This window comes from Pelobates fuscus, chromosome 2 (genome assembly GCF_036172605.1).
Source record: "Pelobates fuscus isolate aPelFus1 chromosome 2, aPelFus1.pri, whole genome shotgun sequence".
Classification (NCBI taxonomy): Eukaryota; Metazoa; Chordata; class Amphibia; order Anura; family Pelobatidae; genus Pelobates; species Pelobates fuscus.
In genome coordinates, this window is record NC_086318.1 from 418187072 (window position 1) to 418202834 (window position 15763).

At 40.1% G+C, this 15763-nt stretch overlaps 1 protein-coding gene across 1 annotated transcript in view; it reads left to right on the forward strand.

Annotated features, from left to right (window-relative positions):
• Positions 1–597: 597 nt before the first annotated feature.
• The window catches only part of PLCB4 (phospholipase C beta 4), a 319240-nt gene continuing 304074 nt past the window's right edge, over positions 598–15763 (forward strand). The window contains exon 1 of the mRNA XM_063444010.1: positions 598–680. The gene's annotated coding sequence lies outside the window, so the exon portion shown is untranslated. The remainder of the gene's footprint in view (positions 681–15763) is intronic.

Consider the following 15763-nt stretch of genomic DNA (forward strand, 5'->3'; position numbering starts at 1 on the left):
AAAGGAAACTTCACACATCACGTGAAAATATTGCACTCCGATAAGTTTGCATTATTTTTCCTGTAAACTATATATATATATATACACCATTGTAATTATTTGTACACTAAACATGAATACGTTTTCACCGTCAAAACATTGTTTATCTCTGCTTGATCAGCTACAATCTTCTTGTGATAAACTTCTTGTGATAAACTAAATCCAATGTACAATGTTCCCCACTATCTGAAAACTGTGACTTTATCTCAGCAAAAATAATTTCCACTGACAATTTTATTTATGCTTTTCAAAACTACAGACTGGAATCTTCATATTTGGCACTCGTCGCAGATGTACACAAATACCACAGATCTTTCTGTATGAAAACAATCTGAGCGGGAGTGAAAAGATGTTAAAAAATAATATTCAACACAGATTGAGATTCAATATGTTTGTCTGTTCTAGATAATCCTAAATTTGTTAAACTGGCGTGTTTCTAATTGGAAGTAAGCAGAAAAATGCTAATGTGATTGCACGCTAAATATAATATCAGAATGCTTTTATACATTGTCTGTAATGGTGACATGACTTCATGTTAAGACGAGAAAAAGGTGGTACAACCCAGAATGATAGAAGTACACCTGGCTGCCATAAGATGCAGAGCAAACTGGGAAGGTACAACTCCACCTATGAAATTGAAGGTTGGTGGAACTATGGAATGTTTACCTTTAACCCCTTAAGGACACATGACATGTGTGACATGTCATGATTCCCTTTTATTCCAGAAGTTTGGTCCTTAAGGGGTAAAGGTCTGATTATATGGTTTTTTGAGTTTCGCCAAACCGACTCCCATGGGCCCTACCAAAATGTACACTTTCAAATCATAAAAGACTACTTAAACTCAGTTGTCTCAAATAAAAAACTTAGATTTTTGCTTCAACTTTATGGTGCGTGAGCTCTTTTATTTGATCTTATGAACCTCCTGTACAACTGGTGCAGTTGGAATTGCTGCATGACATCATGTGGGAAAAATGCTAATGGTGTAGTAAATTATTGTAGTTTATAAAAGTTTATAAAAAGTTGCAATTATTACCTTTCTACGGTGAAGTATGCTAGGACACTGCACTCAGACCACTTCAATGAGCGGAAGTGGTCTGGGTACCTATAATATCACTTTAAAGGACCACGTCACACCTACAAAGCTTGCTGTCATTTTTTTTTGTGTTTCCTATCTTAGTTGCATTTTATAAACCTTCTAAGAGACATAGGAACTTTTATGAAACCATTGAGTAACACCTCCCTGTTGGCCAATCAGACAGCACCTCTTGCTCTGGCGTCCCCCTGTCCCCGCGCACGCACTCCTGGGAAGCATCTGATTGGCCATTTCTCTGAAACAGACAGAGCGTCTGTGCAGCAGGAAAAAGAGGAGGGTTTTCAAAGGTTGCAGGCACAAGAATTACAAGTTTTGCACGCTCTTTTTAGATATACCCCCCAATGCCAACAAACATGAATAAATGTGTGCATGTTTTAATTGGGAGTACATTTACAAAATAATGATTTTTTTTTATGATTTTTCATGTAGGGTGTTCCTTGAAAATTTTAATTGGGAGCCATTGACTTACAGATGGCGTACAGGTTGTCGTGGTGCTTAGTATACTTAATTAAAGGGCATATGGTTATCCTGTTAAATAAATGCTTTATTACTGACCTCTACATGTGAGATTCTCTACATTATTGCAGAGTTAAAATAAGCAAAATCATTAAGAGTTAAAAACCACATCCTGCATCATGTGTCGAAAGCAGCTTTCTTAGATAAATAAACGCACAGCAAACATGTACATGTAAAATAAAAACAGAATCCATTTATTTCATATTGCAACATGCCTAGTATTCATTTGTTGGGCATGATCTGTGGGAGGGCATGAGCTATTTAATAAATTGTGTATCAATATCTCTAGCAGTTGGAACGTTAAAAGATATCCATAAGCACCTCCAGTGGCCATCTGAGGAGTGGCCATTTTGAGGTGTCCCTAGGGGCAATGTAAACACTGCCTTTTCTGTGAAAAGGCAGTGTTTGCATGAAAATGTCTGAAGGCAATGATTATACTCACCAGAACCATACATTAAGCTGTAGTTGTTCTGGTGACTATAGTGTCCCTTTAACTCACGGCTCACATTGATGTCTCTATATGTTATAAATCTTAATATATAATAAAGAATTTCTTAGACTACTCATGTCCTTGATCCAGCTCTGAAAGGGACCCCAGACCACTTTAGCAATGGGCTGGGGAAGAAAGAAAGGGCTTGCAAAGGCTGTAGACAAAAGGTCTGAATGCTTTGCAGGTGTTTTTTTTAGATATATCCCCAATAAAAGAAGTATATAATTAAATGCATGCATGTTTTCATTGGGTGTATATTTACTAAACAGTGATTTGTATTTGGGCAGTAGAGTGTCCTTTCAAGCTCTAGCTATGGCCAAACTTGCAAACAGACCTTAAATTGACACTTCATGATCATTGTACATTATTAATACATTATTAATACATTAAGAAAATAAATCAAAAATACAAAAAGAATAAAAAAACGAATTTTTCTGCAATTTGCAGCTTCTGCATGAACCAGCAATTGGCTGACGTTTGCCAGTGAATCCTAGCTATCACATTATTTTCAATGGAAACGATCTGCATATTCCATCAACACAAAATAAAACAGGCTGATGTTTTTGGAATGAAACACTAAATAATGAAGTTTCTCAATTTTGTAGAGATGTATAGTCTAGTGATCCAGAATCCATAGGATAAGTCCCTGGGAATTCCTTCCTTATCAGTTGTTTCAGAAGAAGTGAATATCTTAATTTGTTTAACCCCTTAAGGACACATGACATGTGTGACATGTCATGATTCCCTTTTATTCCAGAAGTTTGGTCCTTAAGGGGTTAAAGGACCATTATAGTGCCAGGAAAATATACTCATTTTCCTGGCTCTATAGGGTCCTTGGGTCCCCCTCACCCTCTGGGCCCCCCTCCTGCCAGGCTCTAGGGGGAGGAAGGGGTTAATCACTTACCTTTCTCCAATGCCGTGCTCCCTCGGTGCTGGGGACTCTCCTCCTCCTTTCCCGTCATCAAAAGTGATGACAAAAGTACTGATTTAAAGGATATTTTTAGTGTTAGAGATATGAAGATGCCCCATCCATGCAAAGGTTAAGAAACCCTTTTAGTCACTTACCTGATTCCAGCACCATAGACGCTCAGCGCTGGGTCGTGTTTCTCTTCCACCGACGTCAACCGGATGGGGGGGCCTAATGCAAATGCGTGCATAAGGCCTTCCCGAAAGAAAAGCATTGAACCATTGCTTTCTTATGGGGTTTTGCTTGACGTTGAATGTCCTCATGCACATCGTGAGGACATCCAGTGTCATTTTACAGAGTCGAACTCCGTGAAACTGCGGGTAGCGCCTCTTGTGGCTGTCTGGTAGACAGTAATTGGAGACATCCTTAATCCTGCAATGTAGAATGAAGGACACAGGGACACTGCACCCAGACCACATCAATACGTTGAAATGGTCTGGGTGCCTACAGTAGCCCTTTAACTAATTACAATGGAATAAGCAATAGCTTTGTCTCATATATTATTATTTTTTTAGGTTATTACGGAAGCCCAGAGAGGCTGTGTAATTTTAATGTTTTTTTCCGGCTTGTTTTCCCAAGCTAATACATGGCCTCTCGGAGCCTCTGTACGTTTAAAGTCAAATTATTATTACTACAGATAAACAACCCTCCTCTAAAATAACCTATTTAAACTAATGCAATACCTGTTTGAAAAATATTGTTGTATAGAAACAACACCAAAGGACAAATATTGTACAGAAAAAACCTATAGTATAATATATTACACATGAATAAATATTTAGATTGTGGGTGTGAGTGAAAGAGCACGAACACCAGGTAGGGTTCAAGAAGAACATTATTTTGCGGCTCACGGTCTAATTCGGATTTTATGAGCTTCAAAGTTAGGTAATGTTTTTTTAAACTCTTACAAAATTCTCACTCATTTTAGATATTGAGGGCAAAGCCCTGCTTATAAAAAGGTGTGGTAGTCTGCTATGAGAACAAGTGTTTTACATAGTAAATGCTGATACCTGAACTGGGTGGGGTTGCAGGCCTAAAGTTTGGAAATAATGGTAAAAGGAAATATAAAGCATTGACTTTATTATTGTGGTTGTAAGGCGGCAGCCCAGGACAAGTGCATCAACAGGAGATGAGAAACATGGTGGCAAAGGAGTAAGATTCTGAACACAAGGACAGCATTCATAACATGTCCAAGTTGGAATTGGCTCCATTAATGTAAATGAAAGTGGTAAAATGGGAAAGTGACTGTGGTTCATGGATAATAAAATATACAAACAAATACAGCTAAAAATAATGACACATAGTTTGTGAATGTGTGTGAAGGCAAGAACGTTGTATGTGAATGAACACATATAGTGTGCCTGCCAACGTATTGAAGTGGTTGTTTTCTAAATTGTCTGCGGATATAATTTCTGTCAAACCTGTTTTGAGGGCCATTCTGCTGGGGTTCATACTGATTTTTTATAAGAATCTGCTATCCAGACATTAAGGTCATATATATATATATACAATCTTCTCATTTTAATATATAAAATAGACAGGAAGGAATATATATAAAATCATATGATGAGCATAAATACATAAACTGAACATTAAGGCATTTATAAAACAAAGGTCTACATGCAAATATTGACATATGATTAAATGTAAGTGAATGTCTGCAGTAGTTTAACTTGTATTTGGATACAGTGTGTCATGGACTCAGGGTTGCAAGGTAGACTTTCCTCTTGTTTGGTGGGAATTTTACCAGGGGTATTCATTGTTTCAGGTTGTTTGAATTACATGGACAAAATGGAGCTGAGTATTTGATTGTTTTGGTGGGACTAAGGGTTTCAGCAAGAAAAACAAAGACTTATGGGAAGAGGACTTATGGGAACTGTATGTACTGCTAATCACCCTATTGTATGCAATAAAATACCTCTTAACAGCTGCGATATAGTCAGTTCTGTTTAACCCCTATATGTAGTCTTGTGTGGGGTGAAGGCTATGATAACTGATTAAATCACTGCTATAATCAGTGCTATTATCACTCGCTACATTTCACCTCTGAATACTGCTTAGAGTGCTTTGAGATGCGTATCTCAGTGCTCCTAATGGCACTGAATACCTTGGCTCAGCAAGGCTGAAAATGGTCAGAAAATAGCCTCAGATGCCAAAAAGTAATAGGGGTACTCAGAGTACCTGCAGGCCATTACACAGTGTAAGTCTTTTGGCATGTGTATTTAAGCTTGCATAGTGTGATGTATGTGTATAGTGTAAACATTTGTGGGCATTGTTCGGTGTGTGAATGTTGTATGTAGCAGGCACTTGTGTGTGTTGATGCCTGTATATGTTTTTGTGTTCTGTATGGGAATGCATGTGTATAGCATAAATGGACGCAGAGTTTATATTTCATTAAATAATGACACATAGTTTGTGAATGTGTTTAAAGGCAAAAATGTTGTATATGAATAAACACATGTAGTGTGCCAATGCATTCTATACATGTATGTAGGGTGTGCACACATAATTGTATTGTGATAATGCATTACCGTAATATGTCTATGCATGCAGTACATAAATGCATTAAAGTAGTGTGAGAATATTTTAATATTATGTGTTAATGCATACATGCAGTGTGTACAAGTAAGTGCATAAATAAGTAAACTGTTTGCACATGTAAGGAGTATACTGATTGACATATAGTATGTGACTATATATTAAAGGAACACACAGCCACGAAAGCCACTACAGCTTGCCATAGTGGTTATGGAGGCAGGATAACGCTGGTTTACCCCCCATTCACCCATTTAAGTAGTCAAACCATATTAGAGCAGTTTGACTTCTTAAGTAGATTTCGCTGGGTATCGCTCTCTGTCACCACTACTTACAAAGGAGAGTTGGAAGCTGTAGTTGTTATAGTGCTTAGAGTGACTCTTTAATGTTGTTTGTAGCAGTAGCAGTTTGTGAGTCTTGAGAAAGTACAGTTGTAATAAAAATTATTCAACCCCCAATAAATATCAGGTTTATTGTCAAAATTTACAGGCTTTCCGCTGTTTGAAACAAACAACTCAAACACAGCAAAAAAAAAAACATTCAACAGTTCTACACAGTGAATGCTTTAAGTGGTTTCCCCAAAATTAACTGAAAATGCAACTCATAATGACATCTCCAGTCTCAAAATTATTCAACCCCTTCAATAGAATCCCTCACAACAGCACACATATGCAAAACAGGTGTTGTCTCAATCACAAGGGCTCCATTAGTTGAAAAAGGTATGCATGACCACTTGAAATACCTGAACTGGCTAGGGGTTTGTTGAATGTCACATTTGACTGCATGTTAGAAGTAAGGCTAAGTCAAAATAATGGTCCACAAAGTTAAAACAAGAGATCATCGCCCTTCACAAGCAAGGAACAGGATACAAAAAAGATTGTGAAGGCACTGCATGTTCCCAGAGACACCACTGGAAGCACAGTTTACAAATTTAAAGTTGAAGGAACAGTGGTTTCACTACCTGGGTAGGGCAGAAAAAGGAAGCTATCAATGGCTGCAACCAGATTTCTAAAAAGGCAGGTTGTGTAAAATCCTAAAGTGACTGCAAAAACCTGCAGCAAGGCTTAGTGGCAACAGGCACTGAGGTTTCAATGAAAAGTCAGCTCAAATATCATATATCATAGACAAGCCACAGAAGTTTTGTAGAGTGATGAAACAAAACTGGAACAGTGGTAAGTCTGGAAGAAGAAGAATGAAGCATATGCAGAAAAGAACTCTCTACCTATAGTTAAGCATGTTGGTGGCTCGGTGATGCTCTGGGGCTGCTTTGCATCCTCTGTCACTGAAAACCTGCAGCATGTGGAAGGCAAGATGGATTTATTGAAGTATCAGGAAATCCTAGGAGAAAACATCATGCCGTCCATGAGAAAGCTGAAGCTTGGACGTCATTGGACCTTCCAACAAGACAACATACCTAAAATTCCACCAGGGCTTGGTTGCAGAAGAAGTCCTGGAAAATTCTACACTGGCCATCACAGTCACCTGACTTGAATCCCATAGAAAATGTCTGGTCAGGTTTGTAGAAGGAGGTTGCAGCACGCAAACCCAGGAATATTACTAAACTGGAGGCCATTGCTCATGAACAATGGGCTAAGATTCCTCAGGAACACGGCCAGAAGCTGGTGTCTGGCGATGCATCTCGTTTGCAGCAGGTCAATACAGCAAAAGGGTGCTCTACTAGGTACCCAAGATTCTTTTCATGAAGGAGCTGTATAGTTTTGGGACTGGAGAAGTCATTATAAGTTGCATTTTTAGTTGAATTTGGGAAAACCATTTGAAGCATTCATTGTGTTGAGCTATTTCAATTGCTTTTGTTTGATTTGTTCATTGTAAACAGCTGAAAGTCTGTAAATTCTTACAATAAACCTGATTTTCAAAGGGGGTTGAATAATTTTGATTACAACTGTATATGTAATGCACAAAATGTGTTGAATCCATTTTACCCCTCCCGCATTGTAGCCTGTTTGCCTCTGAACAATAAACTATTTTTATTTTTAAAAAGATTGTTTGCTGTTGTGGTTATCGTGTCAGCCGAGTGGTGGTGCAACCCCCAATGTAAGTGGTCAAACTACCTTCAAAGAGAAGTTCAAATTCTTACCGTGGTTTATTTATTTATTTTAAAAGATAGGTAGGCATCTGGTTGGATAATTAAACAGTCATACAGACTATCACACAGACTAGATCTTCCATTTTTATTAGTATTCCCTTTCAGAGAGAACTCATAGGGTCATGCTGCCTCGGGTCCGTCCCAAAAAATAAAGGACTTCTTCTTCACTCAATATACATAAAGCATATGTTGCCATTGCAATTACTCAGACTCTTCACAGGCAGCCTTACATGAAGTGTGTAATGTGACCTCCTGATGATATCTCATCAACAGTAGAAGTATCTATTATGGCATGAGTGGTTCTGCACCTGCATACCTGACATAATATTACGGAAACACTCGATTTCTAAATCCCTTTACAATGCGCTAGTAGAAAGCTCAATTTATACCTGTAGGTCTATAGATGTAGGTTTATATCTGCAGGGTTTTATATATGTGTCTGCATGTCTCGTTTATACGTTTAAAAAAGGTTTTAAAAATGCCTGCACGCCCAGTACATCAATTCACTTTATCTATATTGTATTAGTTGTTATATATGACTACATGATGCTTGTTTTTGGAGGTGGCCGTAAGCAAAACTAATTTTCAGGTGTTTCACCGCTTGATCGTGTCACGACACTCCTTAGATGATTTGCCCTCGTGCAGTACTCATACTCACCACTGTTTCTGTTTGGCACTGTTCCTGATTTCTTTTCATTAAGCACTTCACCTGGTCCTTGTTTAGCACCTATTTAGTTTGGGTTCTCCCCTCACTCCTTGCCAGATCATTGCCTTTTGTTTCCTGTTTCCCTGGGTTCCTGGCTCCTGCATACTGTGACTTGGTCCTGTGTCTCCTGATCTTCATCCTGTGTCCTCCTGATCCTGCGTTATTGTGTCCTCCTGGTCCTTCGTTGCTGTGTCCTCCGATCCTGTGTTCTGGTTCCGTGGTCCCGGCTTTACTACCAGTGATTCTGTCCCTGCAGACTTGTTCATTTATTCTCCTTTTGATCTTGATGTCACTATATTAGTCTTGTGACTCTGGATCTGTGCCCTACCTGATACTCGTGGTAGCTGCACAATCCTACCCTTATACCAAAGGACTGTTACAGTATTTGTTGCCTGCACAATTAGTGCTTATTTTGATTTACTGTGTGTGTGTGTGTGTGTGTATAGATATTTTTGTTTTGCATTCTCCTTTGGTTCCCTGTAAATATATATATATATATATATATATATATATATATATATATATATCTTGATTTATCCTATTCATTTGTGTCTTGGCATTTATTTCTCTGCTGTATTGGTTCCCACATTTAAAGTGACAGTGCTGTTCCAGGGCAGCACCCCTTCATGTCATTACAGATCACAGATAGACTAGCAACAATTACTGTGCTACTAAGCATACTGCTGCTAGCTAATCAATGATTTATCTGGGTTGTGTCCCAATTGTTGTCAAAATGCGTAGGCAAAAAGGAAGAGTCTGCACCCAGAGGCTCTTTGCACCATTATGTGCTTATGGTGTGCTTATGGTGCTTAGAATTTTTGCTTTTATTCTTGTGCGTAGGTAGAGGGTATTGTGTATGGGAATGAAACTAGAAACCCATCCACTGATTCACACCCCTTTACTTACCCAAAATAACCAAATCACAGACTTACTTGGTGAAAATAGGACACATCTTTATTAAATATTCTAGAGATAGATAGATATACTTTCTTTTAGGCATGCAGTGATAAGTACAAGCTTTTATAATGACAAGATGTATGGTGACAATATAGAGCACTTTTTTGTTTTGTTATAAAGGCATACCAATCAGGCTAGTGAACATGTCCAAATAGAGATGGTAATATAGGTGTGCGAACAGATAAAGTATTTCAGACATAGTAGATTAGGTAAATATAAAGCATGGTGTATGTAAACTTAGACTAGGTTTGGTAGGAGAGAGAGCTGGATAACATGCTAGCAATAACAAGTGAACTCTAGGCACTGCAGAGGCAGCATTTTGGACTAAGAGCCTGCTTGTAAGAGTCACAAACTCCGATCACTCGATTCCACTATGGAGTACAGTCCCATTGCAGTGTGGCTGTTGCCAAACACAGGAGCTCTGGCATGGGACGAAGGGACAAGAAGCTGAAGCATGGGGTAGGTCCTTGTGCTTGTCCTTGAGACCCATTTTGCACCTCAGGCTTTTGGTGGGGAGTTTGGTAAGGTCACTTGTACAGGCTTGATGTTAGGGTGCGTCTGTTCCCTGCGCTCTTAAGATTGCCTAGGTGTCTCCGCCTTTGTCAGGTCTGCCTGCGCCCTGGATCTTACCTCTTTCACTGGGAGTACAGTGGAAGCTGTTGAGGTGAGTATGCTTGCCGTCAGAACACCCATTTCCTCCTCCCCACAATCCAAACTGCACCTTGGCCCCGTCCAGGAGTTGCGGGCTGTTGCACGGTGACCGGTGGTTTTATTGCTGGTAGGACCTCTTCTGCAGTGCCTCTGCATTTAGAGAGCTTGGCCCAGAAGTTTGCGAGCAGGCGGTCTATCTGTTTTGATAGTGAGGGCAGCGGGGCTCCGGGTGCTGGGTGACACGTGGCTTCCGCCATGTTATGCATCGCTGGTCCGGCGGTGTAGATAGGCCAGTCTTGGTGCCTTAGTCCCAAGCTGCATGCTGTGGTTGCCGGGATATCCCTGACCGGCGGGGGGAAGGAGAGTGTGCCGGGGAGACCTCCATTTGAGTAGGCTGCAGTCGGTGGAGGGGTCAGCCGCCTCCCTTGTGCCGTCTAAGTAGGCCGCATGTAGGCCTCAGGTCGATCCCCTATACGTAATCAACTATGTCGATCTAGGACTCGTTTGTGTATCGCTGCAGTGGCAGGCCCCTGTTTCTGGGGCTGGAAAGCAGGCAATATTAGGGCTGTTTGCGGTAATTTTGGCTCAATTTAGGCTTTTTAGCACAGAGTTCGTCTGATGTGCGACCGCTCAGCTTGGCTGCCAAGCTCCGTCCCCCCTATAAATATATATCTTCAACATCAACTTTATAACATATTAACATAATATATAACTTACTCAGTAAATGGGTAACGTCACTGAGTACCACCTTGCCAACCAAACACAACAACTTGGGAAACTGCCCTCCCCCTTGTCCTAACCAGCACAAAGGCCTTTCTTGGGCCTTCCATTATCATAATGTTAACCACTAGCCGATCATTGGCTCAGTGGGCACATCTGTTATCCATACCTGTACCTGAAGTAAGGAGAGGGATCGGCCCCGACCATAAATATTTCCACAGACCACTGGTCAAAACCTCCAGTTGGCAAGGGCCATTTACCACCACGCTGTGACAAAGCAAACAAGAAACAACCAACAAAACATCACAAGGGGAGGGAGCGCGGGAAGCTGTTACCTACTGATAATTAAGATGGCTGCTTGGCCTGTGAAATGCCCTCCTATTTATACTGTAACACCCCTCTGCCCTAAACCTCCACCCACCATTCTTACTATTTCCTTCTATACACTCCCCTCACTCTCACATGTCCCTGTTCTGTCTAGGCCTTGCCTGACTCCACAGGGTCTATAGCAAAGTGCAAAGAAATGTTTCTAACATGTTTTCATGGTACAGAGTCAATGTAGATATAAAAAAACAGGTGCATGAGAATAGAAATAGGAGTTGAGATGGATCCTGTTTAATGCTATAACCAGCTAGTCATATGTATTGTAGTATTGTTGTTGTATTTGCCCAACCGTTTATCAAAAAGGGGTTAAAAGAGTTGATAATCTAGTGTGGGATAAAAACACAAAAAGTAAAGAACGACGTGTTCAGCAGAAACATGTTTTCATGTGTCTTCAATCACAACTGATTTCACTAGAGGCTAATACGCAAAGACAACTCACGTTCTTCTCAGCCTTACCACATCCTACCTCGGTCGATGGTATTGTGATACCTTTCATTTTTAAGAATGCAAATTTATCTTTAAATCGAACAGAAACAAATCAAACTTGGCAAATTCGTTTAGATTTCATATTTTTGTTTTTTATCGTTATTACTTTTTTTTTTTTTTGTACGATCAGCTACCCGTCTTGTGAAAACAGGTTTCGGGGAATGTCAACGTTGTCTGAATTCATTTTTATAGTTCGCTTTTTCTTTTTCTAATTTCACCTAAAAGCAATTAAGATGAGTGTTTAGCTGATTAGATCATCTGCATGATGCATCCGAGATAAGCTAAATTTTATGAGAACTAATCTTGCATGATGCATGAATTTACACAGCGCAAGATTTAGCTGCAGTGAAATGCAGAATCCATTAGCATTGCACAAAAAATGGCTATCTTTAATTCAATAAATGGTTCAATCAGCCGTACTTTTGTAATAAGACCAATTCAATGGATTCTTTACACGAAAGACGAGGTTCATTTTACTAGCAAGGCATTGAGTAAGTTCTCAACTATCTAGAAATACCCGATATCTGTGTATTTGCATGTGATTCTTATGTTGAAACTCTTACCTTTCTGTTGTTGCAGTCTGGCCATTAATTATCATTGCAAAGGTGTATGTCTCTTAGAATGACAATAGTAGCCACGGGCATTGTTAAATGGCAGGATTGCTCACAGTTAATGCTAATAAAAAGTTTTAGGTAGAATATTACCTTGAGTTAAGACTCACTGGGATTAGTGAGTAAGAAATGAGAACCCAGTGAGTGTGTATAGACCTAGTGGCAATAGGATAATAGGAATATTTTGTGACAGCAACTGGGTGCAACAATATTATTTGGCAGTGATCACTATAATTTGCACCTTAGATGATTGTAATCTATATTTTTGATGAAGAGCATCATAGGATAGGAAGTTAACAACGATCTGGAGCCAAGACTAGCTATGATTGCTAAAGTTTGATTCCACATGGGGCAGAGAATATGCCCCTTCTTAAAATACCTGAAGGTTCAAATAATCATAAATGTAAGAAATGAAAGGGAAATTAGGAACACAAAAAAAATCTAGGCACATCAATAAGACATTTTGTAAGTATTTTTTAATCTGCATATGGTAAGTCCTCTCTAAACATTTTCCCTAGACAAGAACATTAGAGGTGGACTTCCACAAGTTGAATGCCCGCATTACTTGGCTGGATGAAGGTGTTGCCAATAATGGATGAAGGTGTTGTCATAATGAAGGTGTTGCCAAGAATTTTGCAAATTTTACAGCCACTTCCTTTGTATGGCCGTAGAACTCACTTTGCCACACTTAAAGCTTTCTGTTCACGATTTGCTTGGAACACAGTCCATCTCCATTTAAGTTACTAAGTCCTGAGTTGACCTAAAGCTAGTGGTGGCGTGTATTTTACGGTCTTGTAACTATACTAACTATACTACCACTACACTATACAGACCATAATGATTGTACAGTTGGCGGATTGGTCTTCCAGCAGAACTGATAAATTGCGAACTCAGATCAAAAACGACACAATCAGGGTCTCTCTGGCCACCTTCCAATATACATCTCTTACTGATACATTAATAAATTATCTCACTATAGCTCTGACCTTAAATGGACTGAAAAAGCAACAAGAACACATGGAAAGATATTCTGACCTCCTAGCAAGAATTTGGAGTGTTGTATTTGCCCTTCACAGAGTTACTTTAATAGCCTATATACACTCATCATCAACTCATAGGACACAACCCATAGACCATTTCAAAAACCTCCAATTATCCCAAAGCCCATAATGTCACACCTTAACGTCTTCTTGGAACAGACTGATATATGCTGCTCATGGTTTATGCATTTCTGATCTTGGTTTTAGCTTTGTCTCTGCCATATTTATTTTCAGGTTGCGAAAGGTAGAATCGAACACTTTATCTGACCAAACAGCGAACCAGGATTTATCAAATAAGAGTGATGGCTCTATTGTGCTCAAAGTTCAGAAATCTGCTTACAAAATTCTCACTAGATGGTATCAAACTATTACTAAATTGCAAAAAAAAATCTGTAGCTCGGTACTGCAGTATTAATGGTTCATTTTGATATCACACTATGACAGCCATAGGAATCCTCAAACCAAAATAGACCAGCAACAAAACGGTTTTCTTTTATTCAACTAAATACCGTATTGGTCAATAAAGAGAAAAGTAGGGATCACAGGACAAACAGGGGTGACTTTCTATAGAAGGGTTGGGAAAGTGCCAGCAAATTGGGATTCATAGATTTTAAAGTCTAATTATAATTTTTCACTTCCATGGATTTATTTTCTCACTCATGCTATTCAATGCCTAGTGAAGACACAAGACACTTAAGACACTCGAGAAATGCTTTCCATAATAACTAACTTGCTATATCAGTTTACTAAACAGTTTTAAATTGTTAGCCTAAAGTGTATATATGCAAAAGGTAGTTATACAAGCTGTGTTTACTAAAGCAATATAGCCTAAGGGCTTACTACGAGTTATTTTAAATTTATTGAAACAAGAGCCAATATTGTAAACTTAGTACTTGACCAAACTTTAACACTATGTAACTTGGTAAAAATATTGCATGTATATATTACAGAGATCTGTTTTTTTGTTTGCCATGTTTAGCTAAGGCAAGGGAAGCCAACAAGTACTGTTCAAGCTGTAAATTGTTGTTAAGCTCATTTTAAAGAGGCCCTCCACTTCCCAAATACAAAGAAAATAAAAATTGCTGTTTAGTAGATACACTCCCAATAAAAATATGCTTCAATTTAATTATGCATTATGTATTTAAGGGTATGTCTAAAAAAGCTTGCAAATTTTGTAGCCTTTGCAAGTCCCCCCCTTCTAACCCTGCTTAGACTTCCAGATGCAGCTCAATGACAGGTCTTTGCAAGGCAGGTGCTCTGGGCAATTGCTGCCTCTGGAGTTCAGTTCCACTGAGCTAAACAACCAGGAAGTAACAGGACTGATTGTCTAATTGACAGTCAGGGGCTGTAACAGTTTAATGTTAAGAGTGAAAATTTCTATTGAAAACTGCACTTTTTTTTTTTTTACAAAAAGACACTCTTCAGACATAGCACTCTTCACAGCAAGCTAAAATGATTTTGGGGTCTGGAGTATCCTTTTGAGTGAGACACATGAGCGTAAGTTAGTTCCAGCCTGTTGGCATGTGCCAAATTAGAATACAAACACCATATTCATGAAATATTTTTATTCTTAATATTATTTCTGGGGGCGGACCCTGACCGCCATGCTGGGTGGTCGCATCCACCCAGAGCTCTGATACAATCGCCGAATTTAAGCCCCAACTGCCGAGACACTGTCAAGCCAACCGGGCACAACGCATACTCACCCCACGGTGGCCTCGGCAGGAGCAGGGATGGAGCATAGTGGCCTCGCCAGACGCACCCCGAGTGGCAGGTCCGACCCGCGGCCTAGCGGTTGATGCAGAGTGGTTGACGCGGCCGGTCTCCCAGCTCCGAAGTGCTGCAGGGTATCGCGGACCCCTTCCCCCCCCCTTTGGACCGGTGGGGGTCATCCCGGTCCACCACAGCACTACTGCAGGCCTGGAACAGTGCGCACACCGCCAGGTGGAGAAACACAGACGAGAGGACGACTCACCAAAGATGGCGGCTGCCTGCACTGTGATGCAAACCACGCTGATCCCACACACCTGGAGCGGCTATTTACAGCAATCAGGTGGCGAACACATCAGAGGACGGCAGAGGGAGCCGGTCTGGAGACCTCACAGCGGTATACGCCTCAACAACGACAAATGGGTACCCCACAACCCGCGAAGAACAGCATGACCTCCCTTGAGGCACACAGGCAACGGAAAGCGGCGACAGCCTAACAACATGGCACTAACTTGCCTCTCTATCGGCTCCCACTCTGGACTAGCTGATCAAGCCACTAAAGTTGGCGGGGGGTGAAAAGCCTGAACCACCCCTGGGACTACTCATATCCCGCAGCGCAACCCAGCAGGTTTAGCCCATAAAACAAGCAATGTGTTTTAAATTGTTATTTTATTTTATGTTATGTTATTGTATGATGCAGCTGCTAATACGCATGTGCCTCTCGGTGAGATGATTTGCCACTAAGCTCCAG